The following is a 25,703-nucleotide window of genomic DNA, read 5'->3' as shown; positions in this document are numbered from 1 at the left end:
AAACTCCAGGCGGGCTGCTATGTGCATTTAACAAAGGAGTGGCTTCCATCTGGCCACTCTACAATACAGACAAGATTGGTAGATTGCTGCAGAGATGGTTGTCCTTATGGAAGGTTCTCCTCTGAATGTTGGAGCTCTGACAGATTGACCATCTAATTCTTTGTCACCTCCCTGACTAAGGCCCACCTCCCCCGATCGCTCAGTTTAGACAGGCGGCCAGCTCTAGGAAGAGTCCTGGTGGATCTGAACTTCTTCCATTTACAGATGATGGAGGCCACTGTGCTCATTGAGTAGGGAGGGGTGTTATTTCAAAAATTTTTGAAATTTATAATTTTTTTCATGGAATATGGAAATATACATGGAATAAACCATAACAGTATAATTTTTGGGTCATTTGGTTCCAAAAACCCATATGGACGGAGCCGATGAAGGTATCAGGTTCGAAAATCGCCGAAAATATCGACAGAAATTTCATATCTTGAGAACCGTTGCCCCTAGAGACTTGAAATTTGGCTCATAATGTTCTTTGACCCCAGGTTTATATACAGCTTCTATAGTAACAATAAGTCTATCTGATGTTTTTTTTTAGAAGTAATTGACAAAAAAACTAATTTTAATACATACGATCAATCACAAGAAACAAATCTATGTAGTTTTTATATCAGGAACATCTGTTGAGTTATCATCATCACATGTAAAGAATAACATAGCCACAATGAACTAATTATAAGCAACAGAGTGTTTTTTATGTCAAAAGCAATTGTACATCCTCTATTATACATGTTCTTGGGCATTCGAAGTGATCAGCGAAATAACATAAGTAGTGCAAATATTGTCTTGAAACTAAAAGAGATTCTATTTACAGTTGGTCATCAGCAGCTGTTATTTTGGCAACAGCGGTGTCAAAATCCTGCCAAGTCACACTCGCATTAGTTGACACCTTATTCAGGTTTGTTGCAAGCTTTGGCAATGGAAGTGTTTGGTACTTTTCTTTGAGTCTGAACAGTTCACTTGTTTGGGGGAGAGACAGTGTTGTATCCCGAGCATACCTCACCTCTGTGTAAAGTCTGTCCCGCTTTTCCTTGTTACTTCGCTTCTTTCTCTTCAAGTAATAATCAACATGCTTTGCCCTTTTGCCCTGGTGAATGGGCCACCCGAGGCCACTAACTTTTCAAGATCAAATTCCTTTTCTCACAGGACACCTTTGCTGCTTCTTTACTGGTCATGCCAGCCTTCTCCAAGTTTGCTTGAGCCTCAGCCCATTCCATTACAAGTTTGTTAGGTTTGTTAGGACAAATTAGGTTTTTTCTCAGTTACTCCTGAAAAAAATCACCAGATAGACTTATTGTTACTATAGAAGTTGTATATAAACTTGGGGTCAAGGAACATTTTGAGCCAAATTTCAAGTCTCTGCGTGCAACGGTTCTCAAGATATGAAATTTCTGTTGATATTTTCGGCGATTTTCAATCCCGATGCCTTCTTCGGCTCCGTCCATATGGGTTTTTGGAAGCTTTAAACAAACTGATGGTGACTCATTGCCTAAATAGGTATAGATAACATAATTCTGTGCAAAAAAATGAACTTTAGAATTATAACCCCTCCCTACATTGAGACCTTCAAAGCAACAGAACTGTTTCTGTACCCTTCCCCAGATTTATGCCTTGAGACAATCCTGTCTCGGAGGTCTACACACAATTCATTTGACATGTTTGGTTTGTGCTCTGACATACACTGTCAACTGTCGGACCTTATATGTAGACAGGTGTGTGACTTTCCAAATCATGTCCAATCAACTGAATTTACCCCAGGTAGACTCCAATTAAGCTGTAGAAACATCTCAAGGATGATCAGTGGAACTGGGGTGGACCTGATGGCAAAGGCTGTGAATACCTGTGCACATTTTATTTAATTTTAAAAATTTGCAAAAATCTCAAAAAATACTTTTTTCACATTGTAATTGTGGGGTGATGTGTGTAGAATTTTGAGGAAAAAATGAATTTCATCCATTTTTGACAAAGGCTATAACATTAAAAAATGTGGAAAAAGCGGAGCACCATGAATACTTTCTGGATGCAGGCTGCAAAGAAGCACTGCCAATATTTACACTTGTGTTCTATGAGCATTTGCAGGGCTAAAATGCAGTCAGTAGTTGGCTTTTTGTGTGTGAAGCTAGACTTTTCCAGTTGCAGATCAGCAAGTAGTTGGAACTGAATCCTATTAAGAATAATCCTTGCAAACACGTTCCTTGGCACAGAGAGCAGTGCGATACATGAAAGAAAATAATTCTGTTCTGGCATCTTCAGACAATAATAATTGGAGTTTGTCATTGTATAATGTGTCATGCAAGGAACTAGTATGGCAGAGTGTAAGGGTACCATTTTGTGAGCTTGATGCCAGATATTTTGTCATTACTACATCACACACAGAATTTAAGAAGCAAATTGTTAAACCCCAAATTAGAATAAGTTGGAGCAGTATGGAAAGTGCAAATAAAAACCCTACAGTGATTCTTATATTTTATTTGACTTGTGTTTTATTGCAGACAGCATGAATGCACGATATTTCCCGTTTTGTACTGTACTTTTTTGTACTGTCAGAATCATTTTATTTAATATACACCGTTTCCTGCATTTCAAACCTGCAACACATTCTAAAAACATTGAGGGGGCAATGTGGAGCTAGTAATGAGTTAAAAACAAACAAATAAATTTGTCACTTCAAACAGGTAATGTCAACAGATGACTGTAATCATGATTTGGTACAAAATCAGTATCCATGAGAGGCTGAGTCTTTGAGGAGCAAAAGTGGGCAGAGGATCTCCAGTTTGTCAACAAATGTGTGAGAAAATGATTGAAACATTTAAAAACAATGTACCTTAAACAAATATGGGAAGGGATTAAAGTATTTTTCCCTCGACAGTACATTATATCATTGAACAATTCAAAGAATCTGGAGGGATTTCAGTGCCTAAAGAACAAAGCATGCAAGCCTAAGCTGAACATTTGTGTTTTCCGAATGACTATTCTGCTTTAAGAATAGTCATTCATCAATAGCTGATATAACAACAAAGGCAAGGGATTACTTTGGGAAACTTGTGAAGCACTAGAACACAGAGTTACATTCACAAATGCCACTTAAAACAAGGTCAGACCAATTCCAGATCTTTTCTGGAAGAAATGGAGGTATGTGCTCCGGACCAAAGATGAAAAGGACCATCCAGACTTATCACCACATGACGAAAGCTGATCTTGAAGGCAGCAGCATATAGTGCCTTCAAGATGACATCTTTTCAGTGATGTCCATGCATTTTTCACAAAATAATGTCAAACCACATTCTGTACACATTATGAAGGCATGGCTGGGGAAGAAGGGGGTATGTACACAGGACTGGCGTACATGCTGCCTTGACCTGTACCCAGTAGTGAATCTGTGGAGAATTTTGAAATGAAAATCACAGTGATGACCCTTTAAGATGTGTTTGCTTGAAGAATTGGACAAAATCACACCTGAAACACTTTATTGCTTGCTAGCCCCAATGTCAAAAAGTCAAGTATTGTAAAAAGGAACAGCAGCAACATTGCAAAGTGATCAATGCTTCAGCGTGCCATTTTTTTGGAATATGTTACAGGCCTTAAATGCAGGAATGGATGTATAATAACAAATGGAATGAAGTTAACCACACAAAATGAAATATCTTGGGTTCATATTGCCTGCAGTGAAATTGAAGTCAAAGTAAGTATAAAGAGAAGCTGCATTTTTTGTTTTGCTTTTATTGGGTTTTGTTGGGTTTTTGGTTGTTTATTTGGTTTTGTTGGGTTTTTGGTTGTTGTTTTTTGTATTTTGTTTTGTTCTTGTTGTTGTTGTTGTATTGTTTTTTGTATTTTCCATACAATCCCAACTTTTTCCATGAAGGAAAAGGACATGAGAGAAGCTTTGCCTGAAGGACTTAAAGGAAGCCTTCTGCATTGGTCTTTTGGCTTCTTACAGTGAGGAAAATGTCACTTTTTTGTTTCAAGAAGACTGATAACGTACTGTGTGTGATGTGTCTGATAAGATGGAGCAAATTAAAAATAATGATCTGTTATGTGTCAGTTCTATCAACTGCTGGTATCCGAAAATGACCCCCAGTCCTTTACTTTCAAAATGAAATGTTTCAGTTTCAGTCACTGACTATTATAATTGCTACAAAGCTGCCTGAAATTTCAACAGTTTTGTGCAACTGGTGAACCTTTAAAAAAATATTATTATTATAAGTAGCAGTAGTAGTATAACTGGAGCAGTCCTCAGGAAAGTGTAATTTTGTCAATGTGCCAACAGGATCATGTCCTCTATTTATCAAGATATCGAGGATGTCACATCCTTCGCTCATGTTATGCTCACCATTTTGGTGATTGCTTCTCTTCATTGCGGTTATTTTTCTGCTGAATTTGCATGCTGGCTGAAGACCAAAGGGGAATTATGTTGTGGCGATGTCCGTCCATCCATCCCAAAAAGGGTATAAGTGTTCTGATATCAACTCTACACACTTTTAGGAGTAATTTCATGATACTTTGTACAAGTCCTTGTTATAGGTTAAATGGAATGGACTGCATTTATATAGCGCGTTTCCAACTGCATCAGAAGCTCAAAGCGCTTTACAATTATGCCTCGTCTTCACCCATTCACACAAACACATTCATACACCAATGTCAGGGTGCTGCCATGCAAGGTACTCACTACACACCGGGAGCAACTAGGGGATTAAGGACCTTGCCCAAGGGCCCTTAGTGATTTTCCGGTCTGTCTGGGTTTTGAACGGAGGCTTCTCTGGTCTGAAGCCCAACGCTTAACCACTAGACCATCACCTCCCTACCTCGGTTGGTAGGGAGGTTGGTAATACACATATTTTTATATTGTTGCAGTTGGGCTCCTTTTGCCAGAGTTATGGCCCACGATTAACAAAGCTAAACTCTGTCAGTTTTATGCTTGGTGCCTGCATTCTGAAATCAACTGAAATCATATTTTTAGTAGAAATTTCATGTAACTTGGTACAAATCTTTGATATAGAATGATTATATGCATTTTGTAATATTGTACAAGATAGACAGATGTGTCAGTCTGTCTGTTCGTCCGTCCCAAAAAGGGTATGTGTTCTGAAATCATCTCCTCTCACACTTCTAGGAGGAATTTCGTGAAACATGGTACAAATCCTTGTTGTAGGTTGGTAATACACATATTTTCTTATTGTTCCTTTGCCTTGCAGCAGTGAAAAGTTGGATGTCTAGAAACTTCCTACTTTTAAAGTCTGATAAGCTGAAATGATGGTTCTTGGTCCAGTGAGACATAGGCATCAATTTGACCAGTTAATGTTCAGCCTAGGCTCGAGTGTCATACATCACACTGACAAAGTGAGGAACCTTGGGGTAATTTTTGATCCTTCGTTGTCCTTTGGCCTCCACATTAGAAATATTACTAGGACTGCTTTCTTCCACCTGCGAAATATAGCGAAGATTCGTCCCATCCTGTCTATGGCTGATGCTGAGACCCTGATCCATGCGTTCATCTCTTCTAGATTGGACTACTGCAATGTTCTATTTTCTGGTTTAACGCAGGCTAGCATTAGGGCTCTCCAATTGGTTCAAAATGCTGCAGCCAGACTTTTGACATGAAGCAGAAAGTACAACCACATTACACCCATTTTGGCATCCCTTCACTGGCTTCCTGTCCTAGTGAGATCAGATTTTAAGGTTCTGTGATTAACCTATAAAATTTTTCATGGACTGGCACCTCCCTACCTAGCTGACCTAATTAAACATTATGTACTGGCCCGGGCTTTACGTTCTCAGGGTGCAGGACTACTTTGTGTCCCGAGAGTGAATAAGAAGTCTGCGGGTCACAGAGCTTTCTCTTATTGTGCCCCTGTTCTGTGGAATGATCTCCCTGCATCAATAAAACAGTCAGATTCTGTGGAGACTTTCAAGTCCAGACTTAAGACGCACTTATTTCCCTTTCGTATGTCGAGTGTACTGGTACAGTTTTGTTTTACGCTTTTTGTGGCGACCCAGAACTCAAAAACGGGAGCAGCCGAATGGACAACCACTCTTTTAATTCATTTTATTAGTAAACGGAGCATGTTGCGGCCTCAACTTTACCTAAATTCTGGGTCTTTTAGTGAAGCTTAGGGCTAGTGGCTGGCGATCACCTTAGTATTTCTTCTGCTTTTCTTGTTTTCATTTTGAAATGGATGTCTGCAATACGTTTCAAAAAAGTTGGGATGGCGCAACAAAAGACTGTGAAAGTTGATGAATGCTCTCAAAGAACACCAAATTGGAAATAGGTGAGTGTCATGATTGGGTATAAAAGGAGCATCCCAAAAAAGGCTCAGACATTCACAAGCAAAGATGCGGCGAGGATCACCGCTTTGTGAACAACTGCATGAAAAAATAGATCAACAGTTAAAGAACAATGTTTGTCAACATTCAAATGCAAGGAATTTGGAGATTCCATCATCTACAGTCCATAATATAATCAGAAGATTCAGAGAATCTAGAGAACTTTCTACATGTAAGCGGCAAGGCCGAAAACCAACATTGAATGACCTTTGATCCTTCGGGTGGCACTGCATTAAAAACCGACATCATTGAGTAAAGGATCTTACCGCGTGGGCTCAGGAACACTTCAGAAAACCATTGTCAGTTAACACAGTTCGTCGCTACATCTACAAGTGTAAGTTAAAACTCTACCATGCAAAGTGAAAGCCATACATGCAACAATGCAACAAATTAAACTGTGTGAATCCCCGTCTGTGACTGGTGGATGGTCTCAGGGGCTGAAACAAAGCGGTGTGTTTTTTATGATGTGTGACCAGCATAAATGACACACTGTTGCATCATTGACTTGGAAAATTGTCTAGTCTTTTCCAGCCCAATATTTGTCTTTTGGACATTTATAAGGCTATTATTGTAGGAAAAGTATTTGCAAATGTGTATTTTGAGCTCTTTGAGAGACCAGCCAGGCTTAAAACGACAGCGATGAGCGATGTCATTGGTGCCTGCGCGGTCTGGCAAGTCTTCACACGTACACAAATTGCTGTACGCATTTACAGATCTAATGCGGCAGAGCTGTAGCAAAAGTCACATGAAAGAACACATCCAATCGACTGGCCCGATTTTCACAGACACACAGATACACAGGCACAGATTTTTTTATGCATTTGTGGATGTGTTACTGTTCTTTGTCTTCGCTGACCACTTCGACCACCTCTCGCATGAACTCCTCCTCTCAGATTTCTATCCATTGTAGTGCCTCACAAACCAGTGCTTTCTGAACTGGTTTATATATGTTCCCTCACACTGGCCACAAGTGTGATCAATTTTGAGTTGTGTTGAACCAGTGACACCTATGCTTTAACTAACTTTTTCCACCTGTGCCTACCATTAGACTTAGACTTAGACAACTTTATTCATCCCACCAGGGGCAATTAATTTCAGCAGCCTGCATACCGGCACATCACAAAAAAAAAAAAAAAAAAAAACAAACCATACTACATCCACATAAAATGTGCAACATACTACATCCACATACCCATACATCCACACCTTACAAGGAAATTATGCAACACAGGTGCATCACAATGAAAATGTGTTGGCAAGTTGTGTCTAAACAGGTGAAAAGTACTTATGGCTTTGTCAAAAGAGTGACTGATTCAATCAGTGGGTTCAGCCAACTGAGCATTTGGTTCAGACAGTAGAGTTTAGTGTTTTAGCAATTGAGAAAAACTGTAAATGGAGTCTTCCATTTGGTCCACATGGTCTAATATCTATCTGTGGTAAAAAAAATGTTTTGTCAAAATCCATGCAGTAGTTTTGCGTAATCCTGCTAAAAGACAGACAGACAGATAAATAAATGTCGATGATTTTATTATGTCTTTGGCGGACGTAAATATTGCATAAACAAGGAACATGTGAACATTGACTAATAAGCAACAGATTGGTCATTGTTGGTGGTGTCCTACAGCAGCCAATACCCAAGGTTCTTGAAATGGAGCAATAGCTCTACCTGTTGGACATTTAGCATTAATGCAGGTGCAGCTGAGTTTCACCAAGCGCTCTAGTTTACAGTGAGTATTAGGAAACTGCATTGTTGATTGAGCTACAGTAATTGTACTTTTGCCTGAGCCTATACCAAGTATTTATTCCATCAAACTAGACTCAACATACACATCACAACATTTATAGTGTTGTTATTGTTAAAATCTTTGAAGTCAAACACAACAAATGACAACAATTCAGACTGTCAGCAGCAAACTTCTGCTTTTATTCCCTTATTTGAGCTGCTGTGACACTTGAGTTGAGAGCGATGAAGGCATCTGATAATGGTTCCTAATGACTTTGAAGGACATGTTGCTCCTGCCTGTAGATGAACAAGAGTCTGTATTTAGATGGAGAGGCAGCCTGAATGCTAAGAGTGCGGGCAGTGCAAACATGAGAGGCGTTTTAGTTTGCAAAAATTCAGCGTGGGCAGTCATGTCCTGTTTTGTTTTTTCCTCAGAGTCGAACAACTTTACATATAGATAGCTGAGAAAATAATAAGAGGTAACAATGGAATATTTATACCCTCTGATAACACAAATGGGGAGGGGGTATATTGGAATCAGCTTGTCTGTCTGTCCCTCGATCCATGTGTCTTGCAAGCACAAATTTTTCTTTAACCATTTTGTGGATTCCATTGAAAGGACTCACTATGCTAACACATGTGCATGAAGAAAAAATTACTCTGGATAACTGGACTTTTGTTGTTGGTTTTTCCTCAGTCATATTTCAGCGCCAATTACATGTACATATAGTAGATTGACCAGTTTGTTGGTTCAGATATTTCATCCTCAACAGTTTGCTCTTACGGATAAGTAATACATACAAGCAACTCGTGTGGCAGAGAGTATGGGGTGTCATTTTGTGTGCTTTACCCACAGATCTCTCGTTAAATATTACATTGCAATGCAGAAGTCACTGGGGGCATCGTAAGAGTGAAAACTGATAAAGTGTTAGTAATCTGCCTGAATGAATCTGTGATTAAAAAGAGGATTGGCGCACCACGTTCCTGTTACTGCTGCTGACATGGTGCTACAGGTACCACCCCCTCCCTTGGTATCTCACTGTTCCTCTCTTGTGCTTCTGTTCTGTCTGCACCCACTCACATTACTTTTTCTTGGCCTTTCACCTCTGTACTCAACTATACTTGCCTTTCCTTGCTTTTCACACTCTCTCCATAACTCTCCATTTCTGTACTTTGCACTCCTCTTCCCCTCTACTCTCTCTCTCTCTCTCTCTCTCTCTCTCTCACTCATTCCTCTATGTAGCCTGTCAGATCCTGCTTTTAGATACACGGCACACGGTCACCCTCCGATGAGTGTGTTTGTGTAAAACCAGCTCTCCGTCTCTGGGGTCCGTCTCCACGGGTATTACCCGGCAGGGCTGCACAAAGGTTGTTCAAGCTGGTGGGAGGAGATTCGTCTAGCTGCTCACTGCCTCCATCCGGACGTCCACCCCGCTGAAGCTGATCTCGCACCCCGGTCGAATAGCCTTCTCAGGAACCAGGATACAAACCGGCCACGCCCGTTAACGGCAGCTCTCCTCTTATGGATCAGGGCTCTTGGAATGTTGCTAGATTTTAAATTTAGTGACTCATACAGCGAGTCCCCAGGATGTGTTATTTTCATTTAAAAAACCAGAATAACCTTTTAGAGCCTTTTGATGTTGTACACCTAATAAACTTAACTTTCACACCTTAAGAAGCATCAATAATCCAATGTCCGAGCCATAACACTTTAACTACATGCTTGGAATTTTATTGCAGGTTTTGCAAGTGCCGTGCCGATAACATAATCAACATAGATTATATGGTGATAATTTCACAACAGTAATTCAAATATAATTAGAATAATGATTGGCAGAGATTTTTTTAATTAAATAATTCTGACTGATCTTACTTTGACTGGGACTGGATTGATTTCTTAACAAATTTTCCTGGGAGTGAGGGAGGAAGGTTTTCGAGGTCAAGGTCCCCAGCTCGATGAACTTGATTTCCTCTTCATCAGCTATTAGTTGTTGGCTGACCAGGATCCTTGTGTGATATTGTAATCCTTCAGCAAAGTTAATCCACATAAGATATTATTCCATCTTCAATCAACCACAAGTTGATCTAATCAATTCTGGTATGCTGTGATATTCCTTGAGAGAGAAATCGTTGAACATTCCCCACTCAGACTTAAGGCCAGTGGTTATCCTCCATCGTTCTGCTACTCCGTAACTGGACAGCCTGAGTGGGAGTTGAACTCTCTCAAACGACTCTGCACAGCTCCAATCCTCTCACTCCACGATTCCAATTGATGCTCACAAGATGGTCAAGTCTTGTGATCTCCTCGTAGCAGGGGAGTAGTGCCAACAGCACCTCTCCCTGGAAGAATAACCCCGTTTTCTGGTGTTTCAACAGGTTATATATGTTCTTGACTCTAGTCGTCCTCAGATGATCTTGGTTACCATGGGGACGCTGTTGACTCAAAACCTCCTCCCTTCTCCTTCTGTTTTACTGGAAATCTCCGCAGCCCCTACCAGTAACTTATTTCTCAAGTTCCTCTTTTCTGTTAACACTTCAGCTTTTCTGAGAATTCGTTCTTTTAAATCATTTCTTTAGAATCACATCAATCATATTCAATCATTTCATTACAACTCTCTTTCACATAAAAACAATTCATATGATCATATACAAACATTCTCATTCCTTATTATTCATTTCATATTTTACCAACATCTTAATCATTTGGTCAATTGTTTCACATCAGTTTTTCTTGCCCCACTTGCAACATCTTCTTCACTTCCTCTTTTTCTCTGACTCTGCACTCTTTATGAAAAACAACATATAATCATTCATTTCACTTATTCGTAAAATACATCTTCTAATCAACTCTTAATTTTAACACATTACTACTTCATTTGATCATACTTGTCATGTTAGAATCATTTTTAGATATATTCCCTCGTCTTCACCACCGAGTTCATTCCGTGGACCTCCCCATTTGCAATGGAAAAGTCTGGCATGACCTCACTTACTCCTGGAAGGTACCAAAAACTGTGCAGTTTAATTCAACAGCATGTATATTAATCCCATGGCACGTATTATACTCCAAGATTATATTATACTCCAAAACTAAAAACAGTGTTATTGTAACCAGATAACACCTCTGAAATGATTTGCGAGACATCTTACAGAGATGTTTGTGTGCATGCCCCAGGAACACCAATCAAACACCACCAAACACCAATCAACAAAGCTAAGTGTTTGTTTCTGTTGTAGCTAATGTGACCATAGCATCAAGATTGCCATACAACAGAGGGTAGGGGTGGGAAAAGCTCATGACACAAATTAAAAATGCTTTGTGGGCTTGATCGTCTCATTTCAGAATGGTTGCTTCTAGCCTCTGCTGTGTCTGAACGGCTGAAGCCTGAAGAGTTTCATGAGACACAGCCAGTTTATCTCTGGCTGGAACACAGCCAGAGATAAACTCATTCATACTCACGTTGTTATGAACAGGAAGGCAAAAAAATGAAGCCAGTTGCAAAAAGGCAGCAAAGTAAAAAGTGAACAGGGTTTATTTACACAGAGGGACTGTGAGTTGAAGATCAAGGCACGGGAGGAGGTGAGCCAGGAACTGGACTGCTGAGGCCAGGGTGTTGCCAGTGGAGTTGACGGAGGCTGTATTCTAAAATGGTGAAGAACCCCCCCAGAACACCATGTACATAAGAACTCACAATGTGCAGAGGTGAAACTACCACACTGCTGGCAGAAATACTCTGTCAGTGACGATTTGAAAGGCCAAGACTAATATACTGCCAGGACGATGAGAAGGAGGTGTTCTTAGTGAGCAGCTCCACTGATGAGGTCAGGCGGTGAGGGACAAAGGAACAACAGACAACCACAAACACAGGAACCATGGTATGGTCAATTTAGAGTCACCAGTTTGCCTGACCTGCATATCTTTGAAAGTGGGAGGAAGCCAAAGCACCCAGCAGGAACCCACACATACACTGGGAGAACATGCAAAGGGTCCTGTGTGGTCCTGGGTCCTGTGTGATTCAACAGTGCTAACTAAGACGCCACAGTGCCGCCCACTCTCAGGGGCCTCTGAGTGGAATATTTACCATCTCTCCCTGCTCTACAAACACCTCATGGGATAGGCCTGGTGTCTACCAGCTCTTAATTGGCTGAACACAGCTGAGTTAACTAATTAGCTTTTGGTAGAACAAGATGGGAAATGTGACTGCTGCATTAGGGGATTATGCTTTTTCGTCTGCATCTATGAGAAGTTTGGCAGCAAAATCAAAAGGTTACAGAGAGAGGAATCTGTCCTATTTTGAGCCTGATCTTCCACCCAGCATAAAAGGAGGGCACAGAACAATGGAAGCATCATTCTCTAGTGTCCACATGCAGAAGTTATTGCTTTCATATATATATACCAGACATTATGACCAAATATACTTGTGCTCTTATGGGTTTGTTGGCCTTAGAATGAGGTGTGGTCAGGCGCAGAGCTGGTGCATTTGTATCAGAACCAGTCAACAGAAAGCGTTTGTGACATGGGCCAGCCAGAACCGGGTCTAAATTCCAGTATATTGTATTTCTCATATTGAAAAAGCACTGTAAGTCAGTTAGCCTCACATGGTGGATCCACCACACACATACATTCTGTGCGGCCCATAGCACCTCATAGGGTCCACGAGACTGAACTGAAAACAAAAATTAAGAATGAAAGCAAAGGTAATTGCTAATATTTTTGCCATAGTTTTATATCATTTCCACAGCAGAGCAGCAGTCCTGTCAACTGAATAAAAAACACTTTGTAAAAGTCAATATAGACTGCAAAGAAGCACTGCTGATATTCACAGTTGCATTCAAAGAGTACTGGAATACCACAGATACAGTCAGTGGTTGACTTTTTGAGCTTCAGGCCAGACTGTTCTGGTGACTGTGCAACAAGTAACTGGGATTGAATCCTGTTTAGAATGACCCTTCCAAGTACCTTGCTCAGCACAGAGAGCAGTATAATACCCCTGTAGTTGTTGCAGTCAATGTGATCACTGTTTTCTTTCCATAGAGGGGCAAATCCTTTCTTCTCATCATTCTACTAACCGTTTAGAAAGTTTCTTTGGTAGCTCAAGAAGAACTTTTATGCTGGTCCTCAAAAGCACTTCTTACACCAAGTTGAGATGGGTGCCAGGATTTCTCAAGCAGCACCTCCACACAGATTGACTTGACTTCAATACTGTCAAGGTTTGATCTAATTATGGTTTGGCTCTGTTGGATGCTGTGGCACCATGTCATCTCAAAAGTCATGACCAAGTCCTCCAAACCAGAGTCTGTGGCTAGTTTTCAAAATATTCTTTAGAATTTCTCTCTCTGTCTCTCTCTCTCTCTCGCTCTCTCTCTCACACACACACACACACACACACACGTCTCCAGACTCTGAGGAGACTCACATAGAGTACAGGTGTCTCTGTTCTCACAGGGTGTGTGCTTTTCCTTCTTGCACATCAGGAATTCAGCCTGCCTGCATCCTCCACTCTTTCTCCTTCATCCCTCTCTTATTTGTCTTCATCCATCCCGCAGCTTTTCTTACATGCAATTCTACAGTGCATTGTTCATTCATTCATTCATCTTCAACTGCTTATTCCAGTTAAGGGTCGCGGGGGCTGAAGCCAATCCCAGCAGCCACAGAGCGTGAGGTGGGGTACACCCTGGACAGGACGCCAGTCTGTCGCATGGCCACATAGAAGAAAAACACAGTCAAACCCGTGCACACACCTACAGACAATTTACAGTTTCCAATTCACCTAACCTGCATGTTATTGAATGTGGGAGGAAGCCGGAGCACCCACACAAAACACACAGAAACCCACACAAACACGGGGAGAACATGCAAACTTTACACAGAAAGGTCAGGTGGGAATCGTACCCATGACCTTCTTGTTGTGAGGCAACAGTGTTAACCACTAAGCCGCCGTGCTGCCCCAGTGCATTGTTATTGCTCAAAATTTTTGAGTACAAACTTTTCAAAATAAATACAATTGAACCAGTTTTGTCCAATTAGAATACTTGATAAAATGTCCAAAGATATTGAACAATAATAACAAAGCTTTCATATAGTCAAAGGCAGGTATTCAAATGCTGGGGCTGAGCTAAGAGGAATGGTGCTATTAGAAGTGACACTGACTGTGTCATTTTTATTCTTGTAGAAACAAACCTGCCTGACTTTGCAGTGGACTGAAAATTGGGGGTGGAAATTTGATTGTGTTTGTATTTTACCTTTTTATTTGGTCACATTTAATAAAAAGTCAAAATAATTCATATTATTTTACACTGCTATCATTACAGAGGCGTGTTTACATTAAAGCCTGTCTTCAAGGGCAGCAAGAAGGTACAGTATGTACATACTAGGGGTGGAAAGCTAGACTACCTAAATCATCACTTTTATAGCCAGTTTAGACAGGTCAGTGCAGACGTTTTGACAGTCAAAATGCTCAGGCTGACACAGCAACATTTGTCATTTCCTCTAAATGTATCTTGGGTCTTAACAGTATCTGAAGCAAATTGCACCACCAGAAAATATTTCCTGTTCATACTTTATTATTGTTGTAGCATTTTTACACTTACCAGATAAGGTTATTTTCAGTTTGTTTATTTGTTTTTTACTTGACTTCTGTCTGATGTCATTTCGGTTGTCATTTCGCCAAACTGATGAAATCATTGGAACTGGGTTCCTTGGCCGAAAGGTTTTTGGTTTACACTCTCGTAGGACCCTGAAAATATACTTAATAGGGTTTTTTTTTTTAATGAAATAATTCAGATATGCTTCATGTGCTGTATTTTTTAAATCTTTTTTCCCTACAGTGAAAAATCCCTAAACCTCTTAAACTCTATTGTAATCCTTTTCATAATTACTTATGAGGAAGGGAACTACAAAACACATGTAAGATGAATATATTTAAAATATATTGGTTTTGCTATTGCCAGAAAAAGAAGGAACAATCACAATTCATTATCTTTTGAATAAGAAACTCTTTCACATTTACTGCATCTATGGTGTTTTTCAGACAGATGGCCAAATGGAATGTACGAATGTAACTGATGTGTTTCTGTCAGATCACTGAAGCCATTTCAGGTCTTACATGGGGACAAAATTAGATCTTCTGAGACACTGTAAATACTTTCCAGATGCACTATGCATCCACAGTGCATCACCACAGACTTAGAAGAACCTGTTCCATTCTACGGGTTATTCCGCTAATCCCAGACATGTCATTAAAGATGGACAACATGAATTACTACCTACCTAACTAATCTAGTGCATAGAGAAAGTAAATCTGTGCAGGACTCTAATGAATATGAAATCTCATTCAGCTACAAATTTCTGTACAGCATATGGGCATGAGGACGTCCCACCAAGCTTTTCCATTCTGGGCTGCCAAGCTAATTCAAGGGTCACTTTCCAGCAGTGATTCTGTTAGCAGGCAGAACAACAGGGCTACTTGAACGGTTTGTGCCGGCCATTGTGGCCTTTTATTCCAAATATTCAGTTGTTACGCAGGGTGCATTACTGGCAATAATATTTCAAACAATGAAAATAAAAATATTTAGTTTTTCCTTTGGTAAATGTCAATGGGTTCAGTTTATTCTGGTGAATGTTAAAGTCGCAGTGCAGATAGCGCAATGAAGAGTGGCGCTACAAATATGTAGACCTGGGTTTGAATCCTGGTCAGCATCCTTGAACAGGACACTTCATGTCTCATCTCTTTCACGCTTCAGAATCTGAGGATGAGCACTCTGGTGCACTGGATCTCAGGGCCTATGCAGCACCTACTGTTAAAATCAACTTGTTTATACCTGACTCCTTTTTATGATGGTGATCAAAATGTTTCATGAGCCATGTAATTTTACTGCACTTAAAACCACTGAGGGACCTGTCTGGGTATATTTTTGGGTTGTGTATTCACATGCTGAACCCACAAAAGAATGAAATATTGTCTTCCTGTTTTGGAGAAATTTAAACATTATTTTAATGTTTAAACAAAAAAAAGAAAGGGAAATTGTGGAGACATTTGCAGATGATACACGGTTTTGGAATAATTTCAATGAAGAAGAGGGTTTTACATTATAATGCCCACCACATTGGGCAGCACGGTGGCTTAGTGGTTAGCACTGTTGCCTCACAGCGAGAAAGTCATGGGTTCAATTCCCGCCTGTGGCGTGTCTGTGTGGAGTTTGCATGCTCTCCCCGTGTTTGCGTGGGTTTCCTCCGGGTGCTCCGGTTTTCCCACATCCAAAGACATGCGGGGTTGGTGGATTGGAATCTTTAAATTGTCCGTAGGTATGCGTGTGGGTGTGACTGTGTTTGTTTGTCTGTTTGTGGCCCTGTGACAGACTGGCATCCTGTCCTAGGTGTACCCCGCCTCGCGCTCTATGACTGCTGGGATAGGCTCCAGCCCCCCGCAACCCTTAATTGGACTAAGCGATTGAAGATGAGTGTGTGTGAGTGTGCCCACTACATTTTGCAGAGACTATGACAAAACTTAAAAGGTCTGAGAAAAGAAGATAAATTCAAGCATTGAAGAAAATCACAGTGTAGGATATGCACTTTGAGGTGATCTGTCTAAATTGACTCATTATGAACTAAGTCACAGATACTGTTGTAAACATACTTCTGCAAGAGTCACACAGTTGTTTTTTTTCGCCATTTATTTTTTAATGAAGTAGTTGAGGTGGCTTATATTTATTTTATCCCTTAGACACCGGCAGAATAAAGTAATGCACAATCTCTGCTGTGCGACAAATGTAGTGTGCAGTCTGGGGTATGCCGGCCCATGTTTGGACTTGCCAGGATATGGTATACTAGTGGTATAAACATGGTGCTTTGCTACTCAAAGTGTCCAAATTTTCTGGATGGTTTATAGATGGCGGCTGACAGGCTCTTTTGAATCCTTGATTGCAGACTGTTAATTTACAAAGTGAGCTCCCAGTTTTTGGCATTTTTGAGAATTATAAAGTAATAATGCAAAGAGAAGAATGTTATATATGCAGGAGCTTATCCCCATATTTTTTTGTGTGAAATGGACAAGACGCTACAATTCTCCCTTGATGGGGCACTGGTCAGATGCAGGTTTCATGGCTGTAATACATTCCAAAAATGTTGGGACGCTAATGCAATTTCCACTTTGTAATGTTGCCATTGCTTCTCACAACAATTAAAAGACATTTTGACATTGATAATACAAGCATGACAGCACAGTGGCATAGTGGTTAGCACTGTTGCCTCAAAGCGAGAAGTTCATGGGTTCAATTCCTGGCCACACTCCAGTCATCACTGTCTTTTAAAAATTTATATGCCAGATTATGAATCATTGCTGCCAACTCATTAACTTGTGCAATTTTTGATGTAGCTGATAAAAGTAAAATTAGCCATAAAGTGTATGAAAAATGCACACAGACTCAGAGCTATTTTTTAGCCGTAAAAGTGATGTAATCTCAGGTGCTGAGTATTACCTGCCTGAAAATCACTTGTGTTCACTTAATGACTTTATGACATCGATACACACAGTCAGTCTGGGCTGTTTTTGTCTCCAAATGTATTATGGTTTTAATATGGTTTTAATTTGGCTTTCAAATCAAATTCTCATATTTTGTGACCAACAAATGTCCATCTTGCGTGTTTGTAACCTGCAGTGTATTCAGAAAAAACAAAACAAAACAACAAGAGTGAATAATAATGATTACATACTCTGAAAGTGGTGTCTCTGATTTCACTCGTGCTTTGTACAAACACAAAGTCATGTAGAATTATTGTTCTGTTGTGTGGTGCTCCACAGAAAAAAAAACCCTTTGTCAGCCTGCGGATCCAGTGTCACTGACACTGGGGCTACCGCTACCAGTGCGATTAGCTTAGACATCGGTATAGTTCAGTTTAGCCAATAACTCAAAGAGCTGGGAGATGGTCCACAACACCACTGCCCTGTTAAAAGTGGCCACTCATTGTCACCTTTCTGTTGGACTCCGTGATGACAGAAGTGGCTTCCTCAGTGAGGCTTGCCAGTATCCTGCTTGTAGCAGCTTAGCTTAGCATGGCACAACGCCATGGCGCAAACAACACACACGGCCGGTTCAATGCTTTCGGGAGCAGAAACACTCTTTAAAATTTTTCTCATAGCCACATGAAAGGAAAGGATAAAATCCATGGTTAGTTTCATGTTTTGAAGACCATTCTCACACTGTGCTGGTAAATAAATGGTAAATGGACTGCATTTATATAGCGCTTTTCCATCTGTATCAGACGCTCAAAGCACTTTCACATCAGTACCTCACATTCAACCCGATGTCAGGGTGCTGCCATGGAAGGTGCCCACTACACACAGGGAGCAACTAGGGGATTAAGGACCTTGCCCATGGGCCCTTAGTGATTTTACGGTCAGGCTGGAAATTGAACCGAGGATCCTCTGGTCTCAACCCAATGCTTAACCACCAGACCATCACCTCCCCTGGGTTTCACTTCTGCTGTTTGTATGAGATGCACATAAAAAAAAAACCTCTCACTGTCCTCAAAATATTATATTTGGAGAATCTGTCCACCTAATAGACATCACTAGTCATGTGATTACATTGCATCAGGAATGTATTCACTGCGCTTCACTTTTTCCACATTTTCTTATGTTACAGCCGTATTACAAAATGGAGTAAATTAATTTTTCCCTCAAAATTCTACTCACAACACCACATAATGACAACATGAAAAAAGTTATTTTGAAATTTTCCCAAATTTATGAAAGATAAAAAAACTAAGGAATCACATGTACATAAGTATTCAGTTACTTTACTTTGTTGATGCACCTTTGGCAGCAATTACAGTCTCAAGTCTTCTTGAATATGATGCCACAAGCTTGGGGCACCTATCTTGGGCAGTTTTGCACATTCCTCTTTGCAGCACCTCTAAAGCTCCACCAGGTTGGATGGGGAGCGTCGGTGCACAGCCATTTTCAGATTTCTTCGGAGATGTTCAATCAGATTCAGGTCTGGGCTCTGGCTGGACCACTCAAGGACATTCACGAAGTTGTCCTGAAGCCACTCCTTTGATATCTTGGCTTTGTGCTTAGGGTTATTGTCCTGCTGAAAAATGAGGTCAAGAGCGCTCTTTAGCAGGTTTACATCCAGGATGTCTCTATACATTGCTGGATTCATCTTTCATTCAATTCTGACTAGTCTCCCAGTTCCTGCCACTGAAATACATCCTCACAGCATGATGCTGCCACCACCATGCTTCACTGTAGGACATCGTCCAAACATGATGCCTGGCATTCATGCTAAAGAGTTTAATCTTTGTCTCATCAGACCAGAGAATTTTGTCTCTCATGGTCTGAGTCCTTCAGGTGCCTTTTGGCAAACTCCGCGTGGGCTGCCATGTGCCTTTTATTAAGGAGTGACTTCCGTTTGGCCACTCTACCATACAGGACTGATTAGAGGATTGCTGCAGAGATGGTTGTCCTTCTGGAAGGTTCTCCTCTCTCCACAGAGGAATGCTGGAACTCAGAGAGAGACAGAGTGACCATCAGGTTCTTAGTCACCTCCCTGACTAAACCACTTCTCCCCCAATCGCAAAGATGGGTGGCCAGCTCTTGGAAGCATCATAGTGGATTCAAACTTCTTCTATTTGCAAATGATGGAGACTACTGTGCTCATTTCAACCTGGTCTCATGGCAAGTTGTGATTCAGCAGCACAAAATATACATTAATCTATTGGTTCGTGATATTGTGACGAAAAGCACCTCATTTTTGTCACGGCAGCACAAATTCATTCTCATTCATTCCGTGATGGCTGCACGAAATTAGAAGTGAAGCGGAGTGGGGGTCGGGGTGGTTGTGGTTAGGGTTGGGGGAAGGAGTAGGGTTAGGTTATGGTTAAGGTTAGGGTTGGGGGTAGGAGTAGGGTTAGTAATAGTGAGTTTAAAAAACCACGTCATGAAAATTTGACTCATTTTGTGATGGGAGCACGAAAAAAAACGTGAGACTGGGCTGACTCATTTGGCGCTTCAAAGCAGTAGAAATGTTTCTGTACCCTTCCCCAGATTTGTACCTCAAGACAATCCTGTCTTGGAGGTCTACAGACAATTCCTTTGACTTCATGCTTGGCTTGTGCTCTGACATGCATGATCAACTGTGGAACCTTATATGTAGACAGGTGTGTGTCTTTCCAAATCATGTTCAATCAACTGAATTTTCTCCAGGTAGGCTCCAGTTAACCTGTAGAAACATCTTAAGGATGATCAGTGGAACAGGATGCACCTGAGCTCAATTTTGAGCTTCATGGCAAAGGCTGTGAATACTTATGTACACGTGATTTTGTTTTTGTTGTTGTTGTTTTTATATTTATATATATTATATTTTTTCCACGCTAACTCTCTAACTCAAAGCTAACTTACACTCTTGTCAAAAGCTCATGAATGCACACACGCATGCCCTGCTGCAGACGCCTTTAAAATGTACATAAAATATTGTTTATGATTGATTGATTAAGTTTATTAAGCAACATCAATATAAACATACAGAGGTGAATGTATTGTCGCGACCCTGCAGTAATGTTCGCATTATTGTGTTTTATCTGCTCAGTGTTCTCTGTTTTTATTGGTTGTCTGGTGCATCAAAGGAGGGAGGGGGAGTAGCGAGTGTGGAAAAAAGAAAGATGAGCGTGCGGTGTTGTTGGCGTGGTTACGGCCAACAGTAACCATTTTTTCGCTGCAGAATAAAGAACCGTCTGTTGAAACTCCTCTTCATCTTTCCAAAATTGCCTCGGATGTTACATTGGTATCAGAAGTAAACCACCGGAGCTTTGCTGCCGATAGTGGTTACCCACGGCTAGCTTGGACCCAGCTAACTTGCCTCGTTGGTGGCACAGCGGGTGAACACTGACTCTCTGCCGGGAGTCAAAGATGAGGTGATGGACAGCATTTATGAGGGTGCAACGGGGTGTGACACTGAGCCATTCTTCAGAGCACTTGGCCCATCTGAGATGAACAGCCAGGAGGCTAGCTGCTGATACCAACTTCAGCTCGTTGAGCACAGCGGGGGAGTGTGCAGGAGCGAGAACGCCCATCAAAATGACACAGAGCTGGATGCAATCAAACATGGCGGAGCCCAGTGTAACCAACTTCAAGTGAAAACACCAAAATACTCTGGTAGGGCCGACTGGGAGGCCTTCCACTCCCAATTTGAATTGTTGGCATGGGCTGCAGACTGGTCGGAGGACAATAAAGCACTCCAGCTGGCTCTGTGTCTGACAGATGATGCTTTAACATGCTTGCTGCTCCTTAGCCCAGGTGAAAGAGGTGACTATGGGGCTTTAGTTGGGGCCCTGCAGCGGCATTTTGGACAATGCAGTCAGTCTGTTGTTCTGCATTCAGAGCTGTCAAACAGGCAGAGACAGGCCGGAGAGCTGCTCCACGCATTAGCTTAATGACATTAAAACTCTGTCAAGAAGAGCATACACCCACATGCCTGCTGAAGTGCAAAGCGAGCTGGCCAGAGATCAATTCTTCCACATATATCTCCAAGAGAGCTGCGCTTACAGACTTAATTGGCACACTCCGGCACTCTGCAGGAAGCACTGGAGATAGCCTTGGAGAGGGAGGTCATAGGAGGGACTGCAGAGAGCGTCCATGTTGGGGACAGCCCAGGCGTGAGAATGGGGACACACGAGGGCCCAGCTCAAGAGAAGCCAGCTTGGGCTGCCGAGTTGACTCAACTTATCTGCACTGTGGCACTGCAATCACCACACAGCCGCAACCATCATCGCTGAGTCCCTTCTGTTTGTTGGGTGTGTGCCCAGGCTGGCCATATAAGTGCGTGGTGCCCCAAGGAGGCTGGCGCTCAGGGAATGCCCAAGGGTCTATGTAGAAGAGACGTTGCACACCCCTACCCCTGCATCCCACCATGACTTGTATCCAGGGGATGGAGTCCAGCAACATGGACCAGAAAACAGGGTTCGACTTCCCCGAGAAGTAGATGACACTGTTGAATTGGCGAGGGTGGTGGGTTGAACTCATGTCGGAGATTTTTGTCATGTCTCTATCACCCTGGCGGGGCTCCATGCATATCCCTTGTTGACACAAGCTCCAGCACAACACTGATGAGACCTGATGTGGTCCCAGTAGGGACACAGTTGGAACCTACTGTGGTGAAAATATGCACAGTGACTGGCGAACTAGCCCCTATGTTGGGAAGATGGGTGGTGGCTATACAAGTGGGGGGGTCTGTCACCAGACTGTAAGGTGTGGGTTGCAGCAGTGTAGGACCCCTGCATATTAGGACTGGACTTTTTCTGGGCCGCCCGTTGTGTGTTAGATCTTGGGGAAAAACACACTGGCCTTCCATGCCGGTGCATGGTGCACCCAATATAGACCCCAAGACCACACACACCAACCTCAAGAGCAACAGAGGCACAATATGGGAGGGACTCCCTGCTCCAAGCTCCTCCTCCTACACCCTTGTTCCCCACCCCCCATGCCCCAATTGAGATACAGCCCCCTGACCGAGATCAGCAGGCCCAAGCAGGTGAGGTGAACAGATTGGCAGCAGTAAGAGGGGTATAGAAACGTAACAGTGATCAGTTGGAAACCAGATAGGAGGAAAAGCTGTGGCAGGTGTTGTGAGAACCCAAGGATATTTTTGCCCTGACGGAGAAGGAAGTGGCCCTTACACACCTAGGACAGCACGCCTTGCCATGGCACACCAGGTGTCCGCTGAAAGCTGTCATCATCGAGTCATCTGACAGCCCATGGGCCTTGGGGGTTGTGATGGTCAATAAGAAGAATATCTCAAAGATGAGGCTCTGTTTCACCTACAGGCCACTAAACAGTGTGACCAAGGAAGACTCATACCCACTGCCCCGCATTGACGAGTCCCTGGACTTGGTGTCTGGCTCGTCCTGGTTCTCCTCATTGGCTCTACACAGCGGGTATTGGCAGGTACCCTGAAGCCCTGAAGCCAGACCGAAAGACTGCTTTCTGTACCGGCAGAGGTTTGTGGCAGTTTTGAGTCCTGTGCTTTTGCTTGGGCAATGCACCGGCCATGTTTGAAAGACTAATGGAAAAGGTGTTGGCTGACATCCCTCAACAGGAATGTCTTGTCTACTTAGATGATATCCTGGTCCATAGAAATTACTTCCAGGCACTCTTTAGGGGCCCTGTGGCAGGTTCTACAGAAGCTAGCAGCAGCAGATCTGAAGCTCCACCCTGACAAGTGTTGCTTCATGATGAAAGAGTTGGAGTTTTTGGGACACAGAGTCAGCGGAAAGGGCATAGGCACTTTGGAGGATAAAGTGTGGGCCATGAGGGATTGGCTGGTCCCCACTAACCTGCGTGAGCTGAAGAGCTTCATTGGGCTGATGTCCTACCATTGGTCGGCGGTTTTTGCATGGCTTCTCTTGTATAGTTGCACTCCTGTTCCGCCTGCAGACGAATGATGGTGATTTTTGATGGACACTGTCTGAACTGATCATTCAACCCACCAGTGGTTAATATCTTTCAAGGAGCCAAAAGGACAGATAGTACGCTGGCTGGAAGAACTGGTGCCATACATCTTTCAGTTGGAGTACAGGGCTTGAGCCGGCCATGCCAATGCTGATGCCATGTCCCGGCGCCCCTGTGCCTCTAACAGCTGCTGATATTGTGACAAGAGAGAGGTCCGGGAGAAGGAGCTCAGAGGGAAGGAGGAGCGGGGCCCCACACAGGATGGGGACAGGCTGGTCTGCAGAAAGGTGCAGGTTGTTGAATCACCTGGATGAGTGCAGCAGGAACAGGATGTGGATCTGTAACCTGTGCTGCAGTAGGTGGAATCAGGTAAAAAAAAAAAAAACAGTGGAATGAGGTTATTGGGTACTCACCTGCCACTAAAGGACTGTTTGAAAAGCTTGGGGCTCTCCAGGTGAAAGTTGGAGTGCTTCAGAGAGCCTGGAAGGAGCCAGCCACGGGGGAAGTAAGGTGCCAGGTGGTGGTCCCTAGGGCACTGAGCGAGTCGGTGCTCAAAGCCTCTCATGGACCTACGGGGCAGGACACTTTTGAGTCTCAAAAACCCTCTATTGACTCCGGCAAGGGTTGTACTTGGGTCAGCTTAGGAAGGATGTTGAGGACTTTTGCTATCGCTGTGACCTCTGCACTGCACACAAAGGTCAACCTGATCAGTTTTGTGCCTAGCTCCACCAACTGGCAGTGGGAGCCCCAATGGAGAGGGTGGCAGTGGACACAATGGGCCCATTCCCTCGCACAGATAAAGGGAACTGCTACGTGCTGGCGGCCATGGACTATTTCACGAAATGGCCAGATGTGTATGTCATACCAGATCAGGGGGCAGAGACTATTACAGATGCCCTGGTGGAGGGCATGTTTACCAGGTTTGGGATAGCAGAGGTCATTCACAGTGACCAAGGAAGGAACTTTGAGTCGGATGTGTTTGCTGCTATGTGCACACGCCTGGGGATGCAGAAGACTCAGACTACACCATTACATCCTCAGAGTGAGACACTCATTAAGTTATTCAACAGAACCCTTGCAAAACAACTCGCCATCCTCACCATGGAACATCAACATGATTGGGACATGCACTTCCCTAGCCTACAGGTTGGTGGTGCAGGATTCCACCTCATGCACACCTGCCCTGCTCATGTTGGAGTGAGAGCTGCGAACACCAGCAGAAATGACTTTTGGCAGACCCCTAGACTCACCAGTGGTGCCACTAGGTCTAAAGTACACCAGGAGGCTCCAGGACAGGATAGACTCCATGCTTTTGACCGGGTCCAGCTGCAGAAAGCAGGCGTAAGGCAGAAAACAAACTATCACTTAAGGGCTAATGGAAGGGACTTTAAGGCTGGAGAACTGGTGTGGGTGTATAGTACTAGGAGGAAGAAGGGGCGGTGCCCTATGCTAGGCAGGCTCTTGTGAGGTATTGGAGAGACAGAGTGAGGGTATATAGGGTTCAGCTGCCATTTAGGGGAAGATGGGTGGCCCTCCACAAAGACAGGCTGGCCCGATACAGAGGGGATGTATGTCCACTTCCATGCACTGGGCCCTCAAAACCTTACCTGGAGAACGAGACAGCCACACACCCAGACCCGATGACTGTTTCCCCGGTTAATTTCTCACTCCCTGCTCCTCAGCACATTGTCCCAAGACTGCAGGCACAGCTGCTAGTGTTCACACCAAGGCAGCCTGGGAGACAGAGGAGGTGCCCGGACCACCTCAAGGATTTTGTTTGTGATTCCTCAGGGTGAGGGACTTTATGGGGGGGGCAGTGTAGCGACCCTGCAATAATGTTTGCCTTTTAATGTTTTACCTGTTCAGTATTCTGTTTTTATTGGCTGTCTGGTGCATCGAAGGAGGGAGGGGGAGTAGCAAGTGTGAAAAAAAAGATATTGAGTTGTTCTAAGCTGAACAGTAAGCGTGCGGTGTTGTTGGCATGGTTACAGCCGACAGTAACCATTATTTCCCTGCACAATAAAGAGCCATCTGCTGAAACTCCTCGTCATCTATCCAATGTCATGTCAGATGTTATAGTATCAATGAAAGACTGATAACACAATAAAGCATAAGTCAAAGTCAAAGTGAACTTTACTGTCAATCAAGCCATGCAACAGTAC

The 25,703-nt window shown here is 42.8% G+C and overlaps 1 protein-coding gene and 1 long non-coding RNA gene across 2 annotated transcripts in view; one reads left to right on the top strand and one right to left on the bottom strand.

Moving 5' to 3' along the window:
* The window catches only part of cfap74 (cilia and flagella associated protein 74), a 434,220-nt gene that overhangs the window by 241,287 nt on the left and 167,230 nt on the right, over positions 1-25,703 (top strand).
* Positions 1,302-22,741, bottom strand: LOC117511974. The gene is made up of 3 exons (XR_004561167.1): positions 22,727-22,741; positions 9,116-9,122; positions 1,302-1,603 (listed from the first exon to the last, which is right to left on the bottom strand). It is a non-coding gene; the product is annotated as an uncharacterized LOC117511974 (long non-coding RNA).

The sequence above is a fragment of the Thalassophryne amazonica genome, chromosome 6, assembly GCF_902500255.1.
Source record: "Thalassophryne amazonica chromosome 6, fThaAma1.1, whole genome shotgun sequence".
NCBI lineage: Eukaryota > Metazoa > Chordata > Actinopteri > Batrachoidiformes > Batrachoididae > Thalassophryne > Thalassophryne amazonica.
This window is presented reverse-complemented; position numbering and strand designations above follow the sequence as displayed.